At 37.1% G+C, this 13,576-nt stretch overlaps 1 protein-coding gene and 1 pseudogene across 2 annotated transcripts in view; one reads left to right on the forward strand and one right to left on the reverse strand.

The window, feature by feature from the left end:
- Positions 1-13,576, forward strand: part of B3galt1 (beta-1,3-galactosyltransferase 1) — a 548,275-nt gene that overhangs the window by 168,860 nt on the left and 365,839 nt on the right. For both annotated transcript variants that reach the window (XM_031370493.1, XM_031370494.1), the window contains exon 2: positions 9,795-9,898. The gene's annotated coding sequence lies outside the window, so the exon portion shown is untranslated. The remainder of the gene's footprint in view (positions 1-9,794; positions 9,899-13,576) is intronic.
- Positions 7,368-13,576, reverse strand: part of LOC116091657 — a 162,831-nt pseudogene continuing 156,622 nt past the window's right edge.

Consider the following 13,576-nt stretch of genomic DNA (forward strand, 5'->3'; position numbering starts at 1 on the left):
CTTTCTTGCTTCTTCTAGGGTGTAGTTTTGCTCCTTATGTTGATTTTTCCATCTATTATCCTTTGTAGCACTGGATTTGTGGAAAGATATTGTGTAAATTTTGCTTTGTCATGGAATATCTTGTTTTCTCCATCTATGGTAATTGAGACTTTTGCTGGGTATAGTAGTCTGGGCTGGCATTTGTGTTCTTGTAGGGTATATATGACATCTGCCCAGGATTTTCTAGCTTTCATAGTCTCTGCTGAGAAGTTTGGTGTAATTCTGATAGGCCTGCCTTTATAGGTTACTTTACCTTTTTCCCTTACTGCTTTTAAAATTCTTTCTTTGTTTAGTGCATTTGGTGTTTTGATTATTATGTGACAGGAGGAATTTCTTTTCTGGTCTAGTCTATTTGGAGTTCTGTAGGCTTCTTGTATGTTCATGGGCATCTCTTCCATTAGGTTAGGGAAGTTTTCTTCTATAATTTTGTTGAAGATATTTACTGGCCCATTACATTGGGAATCTTCACTCTTTTTATACCTATTATTATTACATTTGGTCTTCTCAATGCATCCTGGATTTCCTGGATGTTTTGTGTTAGGAGCTTTTTGCATTTTGCATTTTCTTTGACTGTTGTGTCAATGTTTTTTATGGTGTCTTCTGCCCCTGAGATTCTCTCTTCTATCTCTTGTATTCTGTTGGTGATGTTTGCATCTATGACTCCTGATTACTTTCCTAGGTTTTGTATTTCCAGGGTTGTCTCTCTTTCTGATTTCTTTATTGTTTCTATTTCCATTTTTAGATTCTGGATGGTTTTGCTCATTTCCTTCACCTGTTTGATTGTGTTTTCCTGTAGTTCTTTAAAGGATTTTTGTGTTTCCTCTTGAAGGGCTTCTAGGTGTTTACCTGTGTTCTCCTGTATTTCTTTGAGGGTACTATTTATGTCTTTCTTAAATTCCTGTATCATCACCATGATAAGTGATTTTAGATCTGAATCTTGCTTTTCTGGTGTAATGGTGTGTGCTTGACTTGCTATGGTAGGAAAATTGGGTTCTGATGATGCCAAATAGCCTTGGTTTGTGTTGTTTATGTTCTTACGGTTGCCCCCCTGCCATCCTGGTTATCTCTAGTGCTACCTGCCCTTGCTGAATCTGACTGAAGCCTGTCCTTGCTCTGATCCTGGTTGTGTCAGAACTCCTCAGAATCAAGCTGTGTCTGTGATCCTGTGATTCTGGGATCCTGTGATCCTGAGCTTGTCAGAGCACCTGGGAGTGGAGCTTCATCTGGGTGTTGTGGGACTGGCTCCAGAGCTTGTTCCCAAAGTCTGCTCAGGACACCAGCCCAGAGAGACTAGAAGGAACCAAAACCACTGGGATGGTGGAATTCATGTGTGCCTGGTCCCGCTGGTCCCAGTTACTCCCAGTATTGGGATAGATGTTGGGTCCTCCTCACTTCTGATCCTAGGTGTGTCAGAGTGCCTGGGAGTGGAGCTTCCTCTGGGTGTTGTGGATCTGGCTGCAGAGCTTGAGCCCAAGGTCTGCTCAGTACAGCAGTCCAGAGAGACTGGAAATAGTATTTCTTAAATTTATCCAATGGATGCAGTCTTTAAGGATTAAAAAACAAGTTCAACTTTTTTCACTGAGCAGTAAATAAGTTCTATTACAGTATTATTTTTAAATATATAAATATAAAGTCAGATATAAATGCCTTGTGTTTATATCTTTCATGAAATATAATTATAAATCAACATGCTGTATTATTACAACTCTGTTTAGTAAATCCCCTCTTGGTGACATCCTTGGTATTTTTATCTCCATACATATTTGTCAGTGTCAAAATGATTATAAACACAAATGCTGAAGGAAATTTAGACATAAAATGTAAAAAGTAAATTTCAGAAAAAAGCAAATTCATGATTGTAGCATATATATTAAAGTAATAAGTTTTTACTTCAAATAATTTACCTTAAATTATTAGGAAGCATTTTTTAAAAAGCAATATGGAACTCAAAGCGATGTGTATTTTATGATGTTAGACTAGTACGGTTTCCATGAGAACCAGATTTTGTGGTGCACACTGGTAATAACTGGACTGTGGAAGTAGTAGGAGTTCAAGTCATTGGCTAGGCATACCAGCCTAGCTTACATTGCATCCTGTTGATAAATAAAAAGGGGAGAGGAAAGAAAAATGGCTCCACAAGATACAATGAAATTGAATTCAGCAAGCATTGCTTATATGTATTTGTTCATACATGTTTATGTGTCCATATATTTCTACAATAATAATAATAAAAGAAAAATTGGCTTTCAACTTGAGAATGGGAGAAGGGCTCAAGGGAGGTTACTTGGAAGAGACTCATAAGAGGGAAGTAATATAATTCTATTTCAATTAAAATCTTGTTAACCACAAAAAACCAACCAGAATTATGACTATGACTTAATATCGTCAAAGAAAAAAAAAGATGTTGATATCAGTCTAAATATCCAGATCTACATGTAAGCTCAGGTTTACTACCTAGAGTGGGAAAAGGGAAAACAAACAGGCAAACCAAAAACAACAACAACAACAATGTCATTAATTGTCCTTCCAGAAGAAAGATTTCACATCTTGAAGGATAAGCTTCACTTTAACTGCTACCTTTTATGTATAATTCAACAAATAGTAGAGTTGATTGCAATCAGTCCTTCACAAACCTTGGAAATAGTGTGGAGTCCTGTCTCACTTTTCAGTGCAGCAGCGCGGTGTTCTTCTGGTACATTCTAACATCTTTTCATATAACTTTAATGTAGTTGAAAAGACTGTGCAGCCCTCCTAGAGCCTATGATCTCTGTATTTCTATGGAAGCTAGGGCATCTGTTCCTGTTGATAAGAAGTCCCTTCAGTTTAGCTACCCATTCAGAATTTTCCTGTAAAAGTTTATAGAAATACATACAATGACCATCTAAACTTAAAGGAAGATGTTGTCCTTGTAGATATGAACAGCATTCACATAGCTGGATGGCTTCTAAGAACTGAGACAAGTGCCCCAAGGTCTTTATAGAAGAAAATGTATGTCTCATGCAGTAGTTCTCAAAATGTGGGTCACCTAAGACTATTGGAAAGCACAGATATTTGCATTACGATTCATTGCAGTAGTCAAATTACAGTTATGAAGTAACAAAAAAATTTTTTTGTGGTCACCACAACATAAGGAACTGTATTAAAGGACTGCAGCGTTAGGATGGTTGAGAACTACTGCTTTAACACACACTTAAGTAAGGAATCAAAGTTTGAATAGATATATGACCTTCTATCCTTCCTTCCTCAGTTCTTTCCCTCCTTCCCGCCCTCCGTCTCTTCCTCCCCTCCGCTCTCCTGCCCTCCCCATCCTCTCCTCTGCTCTCCTCTTTACTTAGGAAGTAAAGAACAATTATTGCATGCTCTATTTGTGCACATTTTATAGATGAGAAACTTCTGCTTCATACAGTTAAATAGGCAACATTAGGGGAAACATTATTAAATGCAAATCAGTACAAAACCAGGCATGTATTTAATGAATTCTGTAACTTAAAGTCAAAACAGTGTAAAAACTACAGTAGATGACATTATCTTAACTCAGCTGCTCAGTTAATATTTATGAAACATGTCTTTGTTACTCTAACAAAGGAGGAGAGGAGAGTTAGAGTAAACCTCACCTAGAAAATAGAAGGCCTCACCAATATACTTCATAGGCCTGTATGAGTAGTTGTTATAGCTCCTGAAAAATGGCACTGAAACATGTTAGGATTTGGTTTTTATATCTCTCTTCATTGGCCCACCTATTATTTATTTTAGAGGAAGGGATGTGCTCCCTAGAACTAGAGTAAAACATGGCACCAGGTTAGAAGTCAATTGAGGCTTTGAAGTGTCTATTACTATTTATATGCAAGAAATATCATCTCTAAATCCAGAAGGTCCCCATCTCTAATTGGAAAAATTTTTTGTTTCTTTTTATATTGGATATTTTATTTATTTACACTTCAAATGGTATCCCCTTTCCCGATTTACCTCCCCCCAAAACCACTTTTCCCATCCCTCTCCTCCTGCTTCTATGAGGGTGTACCCCCACCCACCCACTCCCATCTCACCTCCCTTGCATTCCCCTACACTGGGGCATCTAGCCTTCACAGGACCAAGGGCCTTTTCTCCCATTGATTCCCAACAAGGCCATCCTCTACTACATATACGGCTAGAGCCATGGGTCCTTCCATGTGTATTCCTTGGTTGGTGGTTTAGTCCCTGGAAACTCTGAGGGGTCTGGTTGGTTGATATTGTTGTTTATCTTATGGGGTTGCAAAACCCTTCAGCTCCTTTCTCTAACTCCTTCACTGGGGACCTTGTGATCAGTTCAATGGTTGGCTGTAGGCATCCCCCTCGGTATAAGTAAGGATCTGGCAGAGCCTCTCAGGAGATAACTATATCAGTCTCCTGTCAGCATGCACTTCTTCCACAGTAGTAACTACATTTGACTGTATATGGGATGTATCCCCAGGTGGGGCAGTCTCTGGATGGCCTTTCCTTCAGTCTCTGCTCCACACTGTATCTCCATATTTTCTCCCGTATTTTGTTCTCCATTCTAAGAAGGACCAAAGCACCCACACTTTGTTCTTCCTTCTTCTTGAGCTTCATATGATCTGTGAATTGTATCTTGGGTATTTTGAGCTTTTGGGCTAATATCCACTTATTAGTGAATACATACCATGTGTGTTCTTTTGTGATTTGGTTACCTTACTCTGGATGATATTTTCTAGTTCCAACCATTTGCCTAAGAATTTCATGTATTCATTGTTTTTAATAGCTGGGTAGTACTCCATACTGAAACTAATAGAAGAAAAAGTAGAGAAGAACCTCGAATATATGAACACAGGGGAAAATTCCTGAACCGAACTCCAATGACTTACGCTCTAAGATCAAGAATAGACAAATGGGACCTCATAAAATTGCAAAGCTTCTGTAAGGCAAAGGACACTGTCAATAGGATAAAACACCAACCAACAGATTGGGAAAAGATCTTTACCAATCCTACATCCTATAGAGGGCTAATATCCAATATATACAAAGAACTCAAGAAATTAGACTCCAGACAAATAACCCTATTAGAAATGAGGTACAGAGCTACACAAGGAATTCTCAACTGAGGAAACTTGAATGACTGAGAAGCACCTAAAGAAATGTTCAACATCTTTAGTCATCAGGGAAATGAAAATCAAAATGATTATGAGATTCCACCTCACACCAGACAGAACTGCCAAGATCAAAAACTCATTTGACAAAAGATGCTGGTGAGGATATGGAGAAAGGGGAAAACTCCTTCATTTCTGGTGTGATTGCAAGCTAGTACAACCACTCTGGAAATCAGTCTGGCAGTTCCTCAGAAAATTGGCCATAGTATTAATTGAGGACCTAACTCTACAACTCCGGGGCATATACCCAAAAGATGCTCCAACATATAACAAGGGCACATTCTCCACTATGTTCATAGCAGCCTTATTTATAATAGCCATAAGCTAGAAAGAACTCAGATGTCCTTCAGCAGAGGAATGGATACAGAAAATGTGGTACATTTACACAATGGAGATTTTTGTTTCTCCTTCCAAAATGTTTGAGTTCTTTTATGCAGATTTTAATATTTAATGAGTTCAACTCATTTGACCTGCTTAAAATTTGCTCAAGGTCACATGGGAAAGGCTTGTATTATTAGAGATTAGTCCTGAAGATTGAAGGTAAAGATGTGAAGTCTTTTGGACTTACCAGAGAAGGAAGACAAGGAATCTGTGACCATGACAATCATAAGAAATCTTACACATTTCTCTACCATAGTTGTATATTTTGTGGCTTTAGATTGAGAAGCCTTAAGTTTCTGAGTTTACAAGTTTGCTCACATTTTATAATCTCAATATAGTAATTTTTTAAAACATTCCCAAGTGTCATACACATGAAAATATAAGTATCAAAGAATGACCAGGAAACACAAATAGCTCATTGTTAAAAACTAAGGAATATGAGAAGTAGAAATTAGGAGAAAAACAAATATATGTGAAAATACTAAAAAAGCATTCTGTTAATCATGAAATCATTAAATACCTCTTCTAAACATTAATTATTTCATTGTATACAAAATTTGTTCTGATTTGAAACAGCATCTACGGCATGCCCTCTGGCCTTGAGTATATGTTTTAGCTGAAGCTTACGTTTTCCTCTTAATTCATCTGTCTCTAATTCCTCTGTCCCTTAACTACTGCCTTGTACTACAACATCTGATTCTATAGTAGAATTATTTTAGAAAAATTTTCAAATTACAAACTTTTCTTAAATATTAAATATGTAAAACCTATATGAGTTTTTTTTTTCAGCTTGTCACAAACAAGTAAAAGAAAAGAAATTACCTTTTGACATTTTTAAGCCAGTTTCTCTGGCTATGCATTGACTGTTACATTCCAAGTTGTCTAGAATCTCAGGCAGTTTGGATTCAAGTGACCATTTTAATTTTTTTAATTTATTTATCCATGTGTGTGTGTGTGTGTACATGTTTATAAACAAAAACTCATATGTATGCTCCTACTGGGGTATTGAATACAAAACCAGGGCAATAGATAGTTACATGCTTGGTGAGCCACATTGTGATACTGGAAATGAAATTGAGGACCTCTGCAGAAGCAGTAAATGCTCTTGGCATCTGAGCCATCTTCTTTGCAGTTTCAAGTAGCTACCCTGCCAAAATAATGCTGGACATACCCTACATTTTCTGACCAGAGTTGGGCAAACAGAGACCAGAGAGAAGGCAATGATAAGGGTGTTTGTTAGTTGACTCAATATAGACAGCCTATTATTCAGTGGTAGACTTCTTACCGAAAGCTAATTTTTAAACTAGACTTTTTATTAGTTTATTCTTTCTCCCCTTATTCTCTCAAATATTATGTTGGTTTCTTTTCCTCTTGATATTAAAGTGTATGAATACCACCTCCCAGAATTGGGAATTTAGTAATTTAATTACATAGTTCATACTTAATTTTAACATAATTATATTCTTTCATCTCTTTAATCTTATAATGGCTCCTCCCTCTTAGCAAGAATTTCAAGCAAATTGGTTCAAACCCCAAAAGGGCCTGAGAAGATTTGTAATCCTAGCTGGCTATGGAAATCTTTCATTTGCTTTAAAAAGGGTTTTGTTCACAAAAGTGTTTTATTAAGTGTTGTGGAGGAGTAGATGGTGTTGACATGAAAGAGTTTGATGTAAGAGTAGCCTATTTGTTATTCTTATTATTTAATTATTAGACAATAAGCAATATTTATTATTAGACTAGCAGCCTCTTTTTCAATATATGTCATATGTCAGATGCTGCCAGTCCCAGCTTGAACTTGTAAAGTGTTCACTGTTTGCCAAGAGTGCCTGAGTATCCCTCTATGGCAGCAACATTATCGAGTGCCTGAGGATCCCTCAATGGCAGCAACATTACCAGCACCTGTCTTCCCCGCTGGCCTTTGCTCACAGGAAAGGCCTCCACGTTTTTGGCCTCCTGGACAGCTGTATATAAACTGTCTGAGATTATTGAAGACCTAAAATCTGTTTAAGAAAGTAGAACCAAAGCAGCAAAAATGGTCTTCAATGGCTGAGCCACTTTGGGTTTAAAAAGACTTGCTGTTTTGAATCTGTTAATGTGGGAATGTCCTGGCTTCCTTCAGTAGAAACATGAAGTGCTTGCTTGCATTGGCACCTACTCACCTATTGACAACAGTGTCTTCTCAGGTGATCTCCTGGCTTGGGAGAAAGTGGGTGGCTCTTGTTTACCATGTCTTCATTTAAATATGGATCTTATCTCAGTAACTGCCATAATTCTTCCCTCCTTTTCTTTTTTTGCCTACTTCAATTGTCTATTTTCCATAAGAATTTAAACTTTGTAGAGAAGGATATTTCTCTGCTAACCCCTACTGTTCTTAGAACACACTCTCTGTATCACACTGTGGATTATGTTTCTTTCCTATATGTCTCTTATGTGGAAGAGATAAAGAATTTGTTTCACTGGCCAGGAAAATAGTAAATATTCCTTCTTAAAGAGCCCTGACTCACAGACTTTCTAACAATTAAAGAATAGAAATGAAACTTTTGGTATTTAATCAAGATATACATTAATTACAACGAGATATACACATTTTATATTGAATTTTGATTCAATGAGTTTTGCATACTGAATGTGTCTTTATAATCAGTATCCTGATCAAGATATGGCATTTGTCTGTTGGTACTTATAGTTCCCTTATGATGCACCTCTGTTAATCATCTGCATATTATTAGAGCTGATTTTACCTTACCTAGAAGTTCATAGAGTGTATGAGTGTAAGAGATATGGTTTTCAAAAATATGGGCCTGGCTTATTTCATTCAATTAAAGGCTGTTTGATTTATCTACATTATATATAATTAATTTGATTGTTGTGAAACAAGCTATTACCCACATTAAAAATAATGGAGTCAGTAATGAAAACCTGTCCCATTGCAGGTACTGATATTCTGTACATTCACCTTTAGAGGATTTTTGGATATGCCTTTTCTGAGTCTCTGCGCACTTGCTCTTAAGAGTCTCATATGTATATATGTATGTATGTATGTATGTATGTATGTATGTTTGTATGTATGCGTGTATGTATGTAATATATGTATATTTGTATGTGTGTATCATCTATCTGTCTATCTATCTATGTGTCTATCTATCTATCTTTCTATCTATTCTTAGAAGAAGCATTTGGAAAAGCCACAAAACTCATGTCTCTGTACTACAAGCTCTCCTAAAGAGATCACTTGATAAACCAAGCAGATTAGGGGGTATGGTTTTAGATTTGGAAACAACCTGGGCATTCTTATATCTCCAAGTTTCTGCATAGCTATACCTTTGATGTTCCTTTGCATCTACATAACGCTCTGAATGGTTATGTAAGTATAACAGGTTTTAAGATTTTGGAGCTGCAAAATTAGATGCTCCACTGCAAATCTCTCTTAAAACATATTTTTTATGACATAAATATTTAAGGCTGTAAAGGGTGGGTTTGGCTAGAATTCCTAAGGAACTTCACAAAGCAGTGTTGTCTATTTGCAGGCAGCTTAAGAGGCTTTCCAGGAATAGCTTGTGGAAAAAGGATTCATCAAATTGAATTAGAGTAGTCTGTAAGTGAGGGGTAATGCCAACTTTTTGTTGTTGCTGTTGTTGTTGTTGTTCCAAAACTGGACACATGGAATGTGTGTTGATATAGAACTGTGTCTTACAGAGTGGCCTAGCCACTCAGTTCAGCATGGCTACAGGATTGGTGGAGTGCTTGGGATTCCACTAGAGATGTTAGGTGAGAATGAAGAAATAGAAGTTAGGTACCACAGTGTGTTAGTCCACCTAATAGGTGAGTAAAATAGCAAGCTGAATTTAAATGTATATGCAGTGAGGGAAACACTCCCTAGAAGTGGTTAAGATTATTGGGTCATACATGATGTAAAGAAAGAAAAGGGCTTTTGTTGTTCTTCTTGTTTTGTTTTTCTAGACATGGTTTCTCTCTGTACCCTGGCTGTCCTGGAAATCACAATGTAGACCAGGTTGTTCTCATATTCGGAGATTATTCTGCCTCTGTTGGAATTAAAAACATACACCATCATAGCCCAGCAGAAAAGGGCTTTCTTATATGTTCTCCAGATGCAAATTCTTGTACAACAGCTTGATGCAAGATATGTGGAAAATTTATTCAGTGTCAAAATGAGAGTCTGAACAACATACAGCCCAGTGTTCATGTTTCTTTTATGTCTTTTCTTCCCCTTAGATCTGTTAGAGCCACATCAAGGATTGCTGAGTCCAGGAGTGGAGCAAAGTTTGTGTGAGAACAGTGACTCTACTGTCAGAAGAATGCAAGACATTTCATCATAGGTAACAGCTGACTCCTATATTTAGTTTTCTGTTCTTCGAAAGTTAGTGAAACTTGTATACAGATGGATAACATTCCTGGAAACATTAAGATGCTTGGGGTTTGGTTATAACATGTTTGCTTTTGTGATTATCATCTTTACTATGAGGTAGGTTCTGAAGTCAGTTCTCAGCAGCTATCTTCACATTTGAATCAGGGTGACATGGTGAAGCAAGCATCCTTGCAAAGCAGTAAGCTAGCCCCTTCAGACTTACATCAACAGTAGGAAGGACTGTGACTCTTTGTTCATGTGATAGCTGGGAGGTTGCTCACAAGAGCAGTCAACTGGCATCACCAAGAAGCTCCAGGGCCAACACTGTTCAACCTTAGTGCACTGGCATATGACAGAGAAGTGGTGACTTCTGTTGAAGAGCAGTAGCCACTATGCTTTTTGAATAGTTCACACATTTTCCTGATATTTACATCCTTTCATAATAGGACTCCTGACTTAGAGGAATTGATTTAACAGAAATATTTTGGAGTTTCAAATCTCAGTAGAGTTAGTTGTATCTAAACATTAGCTCTAAGCTTAATCTTGTTCAGACAAATTTGAGCTTAGTGTTGCCCCCTTCACCTCAAGCACATGCTCCTCATGGACATAGCTTAATGCCTACAAGGTCTCTTCTACTCTGGCGCTGAGATAGCTCACAGCAAAGTCTGCCCTAAAGGTGATGAAGATACTCCATTGTCCATCCTAGTTGCATTTTTTTTTCAAAATCACTTCCATATTTAAGCTACTGTAGATGAGTCTTGAATCTGTTGTCTTTGTAGTCATTCAACAAAGGCTAGTGGTTTCAATAACATGGGGCACAGTGCAAACCCTGACTGAATTCACTAATATACAAAGCTTCAGACGCATAGAACATGTGCCCTGCTTCCTCGGCTTTCTTAACTTCCACTTAAGTAATAGGAGCTGTCAACTGACACACCCCACAATATTATCATGAAATATGACAGAAAACGTCTTCATCGCGGGTTAAAAGTTGAGTTATCTTAGGAATACTTTTATCTTATCTTGGTTTGCTTTACCAGATTCTGTGATTTTTTTTTTTTGCTTTGTTTTGTTTCTTTCTTTACACAGGCTATCTTTCATTTAAGACAGGTTTACAGTTACACTAAAGTTCATTTTGAAAATAGAGAATTTCTGTGTGCAGTCTTCCCCTACACATACAGTTTCCATTGTTACAGACACCCTCTATATAATAATTTGTTATAATTGATGACTCCATATTAGTATATTCCTATGTCCACCATTATAAAATGATTCCTTGCTGGTATGTCTTTTCTGTAGGTTTGGAAATCTATGTAATTCGGAAAACTATGTGATATGGAAAACTATGTAACACTTTTGCATTACTACTGTATATATACACTGCCCTAAAGTTTCCTGTTCCCCTTATTCACACCTCCCTTTCTTTGCTGATATTCTGGCAAGTTACAATATTTTCTGCCCTCCATAATTTTACCATTCCCAGAATGTGATGTAACCTGCATCATACCACATGTAGGCTCTTCATATTGACTTCTTCCATTGGCAAGGGTGTGTGTGTGTGTGTGTGTGTGTGTGTGTGTGTGTATGAGTGTACATGTATGTTTGCATGCATGTATGTGTATATGTGTAAGATCATAGATGATTTGTTTAAATATTATAGTTTATATGTTCATCATCCACCTACTCTAACTTTAGCTTTGAAAGCTACTTAAGAAAATGCTGAAAACATTTGTTTTTAGTCTTGAAAGCAACTTGTTTTCAACTCACTCATATGTGTACCCAAGGAATATGATGACTAAATCACCTATTAATAGAATATGATTTTTAAAAGTAATTGCCAAACTACAGGTCAATGCAGCTGTCACATTTTACACTGCCACCAGCCTTGTGAGCAAGTTCCTGCTGGTCCTGGTTCTTGCAGACCTTCCTTGTTGACATTTCATTATGTGTCACCAATGTAATGGACAGCATGCTTTTCCATTGTCTATGTTTGAGTAGACTTAGTTACACTTTAATTTTATTTAAAAGAGATCTTACTTACCCTAGGAAACTGCACATCTAGCTGGTAGCATCTTCTTGAGTATTTATTAGGGAATAACATTAAGAATTTGAATTTTTTTCCTGAGCCTTGCCAGTTGTTATGATTCTATTTTGTGGGAGCATGTGTTTGTTATAACAGTTTGACTTATTGTTCATTGCCCTAATTGGCAAAGACTTTTTGAATAATAAATTATTGTAATTAAAATATGTATAGTTCATAACTGAAATATGCATGTTCTGTGGATCTTCATTAAAATAAAACATGCTTGATATTGATATAAGAGGAACAGTCGAATCACTGAACATAGCAGAATTAGAAGTGCCTACTTATAATAAAGGCTTTTTCAGAAGCATTTTTTCCCCCTCCATTAGCCACTGTTATTGCTTCAAAATAAGTCTTCTTAATTTTTATAAGCCTGGATAGATTCATGAAATCTTTCTCCTGCCTTCAATTTGAGAATTTACTGAAGGCATATACTTTGTACAAGCAGAACAGGAGAGAAAACAACACTTATCTGACATCTGCAATCCTTATATCAAAGTCTGAAATGAATTATGTTTTCCTTGTCCCTTTTCCCAGAAAAGAAGAACAGGAGACTTTGGGAGGAGCTAAGTCAATCAAATGAGAGCGTGGTTTGGTTGTGATCCTTAGATACCATAGTGAAATTAACCTGATTGCTCTCTCTCTCTCTCTGTCATGTGAGCAACTCCCGGAGCTGGGTGTTCATGCACATGCCTAGCTGTGGTTCTGAATATGAGAGCCCACGAGATAGAAAAATGTCTTTCGTTGCTTTGGAAACATCATTTAAACCTCTTTGCATTTGAATTTTTCTGAGAAAAACATCCACTTAATCTCACAATGGCCTCACAGGAACAATTTAATAGTTCCTCTAAAAGCCTGTAAGGGCTCTCCAGGTACAAGATGCAGTTTTGCAAAGGTGTTCTCAGACTCTGTCAATCTTAATTTACAGAATTGCAAGCCTGATGGGTTAGTTTACCAAGCCATTACAGGCAGGAGTAATTCTTCAGAAGTTGTTAAAATGTTGGTAAAATCATGACCAGGAATTACATGTTGACTTTGTTTGTGTGATGAGTGTATGTTCAGTAGAGACAATTTAGCTTCCTTACTTTATGTGACAACAACTTAGGAAAACATCCCTGAGTGTCATTGAAATGACCTTTGAAACAGCTTCTCCTGTTTTGTACATTACTCTGAACTGTGGAAGTTGTGGGACCAATGTTGGCAGACTTCTGGAAGATTCTTTGTGGACATCTAGGTTTTCATGTTATGTACCTGCATTTCAGAGGCTTTGTACCATATTAAGCATCATATTTTTCTTTTTTTTTTAAGAAAAGAGTGTAGAATGGAGGATGGTCAAGTGTGCTTATTATTAAGGCAGGAATGTTTTCCCATTGGTATATATCTTAGTCACTGTTGTATAAAGGTGAGAAGACACCATGACCAAGGCTCCTCTTATAAACAAAAGCATTTCATTGGCACTAACTTACACTTACAGAGTTTTGATCCATTATCATCATGCCAGGAAATGTCGCATTGGGCAAGCATGGTAGTGCTGGAGAAGTTGCTAACAGCTACATTCTGATCCCT

The sequence above is a fragment of the Mastomys coucha genome, unplaced genomic scaffold, assembly GCF_008632895.1.
Source record: "Mastomys coucha isolate ucsf_1 unplaced genomic scaffold, UCSF_Mcou_1 pScaffold15, whole genome shotgun sequence".
Classification (NCBI taxonomy): Eukaryota; Metazoa; Chordata; class Mammalia; order Rodentia; family Muridae; genus Mastomys; species Mastomys coucha.